Source organism: Silene latifolia, chromosome Y (assembly GCF_048544455.1).
Source record: "Silene latifolia isolate original U9 population chromosome Y, ASM4854445v1, whole genome shotgun sequence".
NCBI lineage: Eukaryota > Viridiplantae > Streptophyta > Magnoliopsida > Caryophyllales > Caryophyllaceae > Silene > Silene latifolia.
Genome location: NC_133538.1, coordinates 380,569,177 through 380,572,178, shown reverse-complemented (window position 1 = coordinate 380,572,178; position 3,002 = coordinate 380,569,177). Strand labels below are relative to the sequence as shown.

The 3,002-nt window shown below is 41.0% G+C and overlaps 1 non-coding gene across 1 annotated transcript; it reads left to right on the top strand.

Moving 5' to 3' along the window:
• The first annotated feature begins 1,726 nt into the window (after positions 1-1,726).
• On the top strand, positions 1,727-1,835 carry LOC141636036 (small nucleolar RNA R71). The gene has a single exon (XR_012540678.1). It is a non-coding gene; the product is annotated as a small nucleolar RNA R71 (small nucleolar RNA).
• The last annotated feature ends 1,167 nt before the right edge of the window (positions 1,836-3,002 follow it).

Here is a 3,002-nt window from a genome sequence, read left to right as displayed (position 1 = left end):
TTGAGGCTACCAAAGCATCCTGGCTCCTCAAAGCATTCTCCATCAGATACCCGCACACTCATCTAAACGGGTTAGATCAGCTAAGGGATCCTTGGCTAAGGATTCCCTCCAATTACAAGTAACAGCCCTGTCAACAATATCAATGGAATAACACGTATCCTCATCAATAGGTTCAGTCGCCTTGTGAGCAAGACTGAACTCAATGGTGTCATCCCCTACATCTAAGGTGATGGTTCCGCGTTTGACATCTATTACGATTTGTTTGTATGTAAAAACGGTCGCCTAAAATAATAGGTATCCGATTGTCTCTGCAATGTCCAAAACAACGAAATCGACAGGAATAAAAAACTTACCCACTCGAATGGGTACATCCTCTAGAACTCCTATAGGTCTCTGAGTCGATCTATTTGCCATTTGAACGGTAATATCGGTCACCTTAAGTCTACCAATGTTTAACCTTTCGTAAACAGAATAGGGCATGACGCTGCCACTGGCCTCTAAATCACAAAGGGCCTTTCCAATTTCGTGGTTACCTATGGTGCAAGGAATCGAAAAACTACCCGGGTCCTTTAATTTAGGTGGTACATTGATTTGCGAAAGAGCATTACATTCTTCCACAAAAGCAACATTACCATCATCACGAAAATTTCTCTTACGATTTAAAATATCTTTCATAAATTTAGCGTAAGAGGATACCTAGGTAATTAAATCAGTGAAAGAAACCGTTACCTCGAGATTCTGGACCATCTCCAGAAACTTACCAAACTTACGCTCCAGCTTAGTAGCCTTCAAACGCTTCGGTGCACGGATCGCAACACCGGCCGTAGGATCAGTAACCTTCGCCTCGTAAGTTTAAAACCCCGTCAAATCATCAATGAGTGAAGAATCATGCGAACTAGTTGACGGATTTGCATCCTCGCTCTGGGATTCAATCGATCGATCGATGTGAGTGGTCGATCGACCAACTTGTCGGGCGTGAACAGTTCTGTTGAAATTGATTTCGTCAGGGATTTCGATCGATCGACCGACAATGTTGGTCGATCGACTGTTATCTTTGGTGTGAATAGTTTCGATCGAAACTATTTTATCGACGCTTCACCGATCGACTGACAATATTGGTCGATCGACCAGAAGTACTGGCAATTGAGCTCGTTTTTGCACCAGAATTAAATGAGCTTCTTCATCATTTCCCGAGTCTTCCTTTGGCTTCTCGAAACTTTCATAAGAGAGGCCACTTCTGAGATTAATGGCATTAATCGTTCCAATTGGCCCTTCACATTTGCTTGAAGAATTGGCGACTTGCTTAGCCTCTATATTCTCCAACTGCTTCACAAAATTCTTTGAGGACTCAATCCCGTCTGCTTCCATATTCGCCACTTGAACCAAAAGGCCTCGGACCATTTCCCTCAATTCCTCGATCTCATTTGAGTTATGAATGGGAATTTCAACTCTCTCCTTAGAAGCTTCAGTCGTCTCGAGCTTCTCGAGACGAATAGTGATAGAAGTAATGAGTGTCACAACGGTACTCATTTCATCACTTTGCTTTCGTGACTTTCCACGTGATCTTCCAAACTCAGCTCTATGGACTGCCATCTCCTCAATAGTGTTCCAACCTTTATTTTGACCGGTATTGTTTTGGAACCTCCCATTAGCAGCTGCATCCAGGATGACCTTGTAATCATCATATAGAGCATTATAGAATACATTGCAAAGGTACCACTGCTGAAAGCCGTGGTGAGGGACGGACCGAACCAAGTTCTTGAAATGTCCCCATGCTTCACAAAATTCCTCATCATTACCTTGCTGGAAGTTAGAAATTTTACTTCTCAAAGCATCAGTCTTTGCAAGTGGGAAGTATTTTTTGTAGAAGGCCAATGCGAGGGATGTCCAATCTGTGACTCCAGCTGCTACCCTATCAAGGTAGCGGTACCAATCTCGCGCCGAATCCTTCAAGGAGTATAAGAACATCAACCCCTTCAGTTCATCCTGAGTTACCCCAGCCGGTATAGGTATGGAACAGCAGTAGTCTGTGAAAATTTCCATATGCTTCAAGGGGTCCTCATCTGGTAGACCAGCAAATTGATTTTGCTCCACTAAATCGATATAAGAAGAACGAAACTCGAAGTTACCGGTAGTAGGGGTAGGTAACTGGTGCCCCTTTGGAAGGTGGTGCTCCTTCGGCTGAAGCCATAATTGCCAAAATGAGAGAACTCAAGTCTTCCTCTCAAAAACCAGACTTCTAACTGTGCAAAAGCAAAACTAGAAGCAAAGGTAAGCAACGGCCTCAAGGAACCAAAGTTCCTTGAGACAAGGAAAATAAACTAAAATAAAGCAAACAGAATTACACCGTCTCCCCGACAACGGCGCCAAAATTTGATACCGTCGTTTTGTATCAAAATTAAATTTATAATTCCAAACTAAAACTATAGCTAGTGATAGTAAGGGTCGAACCACAGAGAGACAAGGTTGATTTTGTTTGCTATTTTTCAGTCTATAAAAGTAACAATTAATTGGGGGGTTTTGAGATTGGTTGACTAAATTGACTAATTGCTAAAATGAAATTTCTCAATAAGATAAAAAGAGGATCGGGAAATTCGGTTCACCATGGCAATAGTCAGGACAATAAGGTAGCAGAAATCCTATAATACGGTCTCATGGGGTATAAGCAAGCCTTTCGATCTATGCTCAAATTAACCTTGCGGTCTTCTAATTCCCCGAAATTTCTCAAAGCTTTCACTCAAGAGAAATTCCAATCTAATGATAATTCTAATTACTAATCTTTCAATCTAGACAACAAGATGATACGGAAGAATTCATGCTAACAAACAATCCTAATTTATGCCATGACTCACCTCGTTCCCAATCAAAACAATTAGCTACGCATGACTAAAACTAAAATAATTGCTAAATTGATAACAAAGAACAAGATTGACATGATTGAATTTAAATAAAAGACAAAAGACAAAAGATGAATTTCTGGAATTAAATTGGTAGAACAAGAA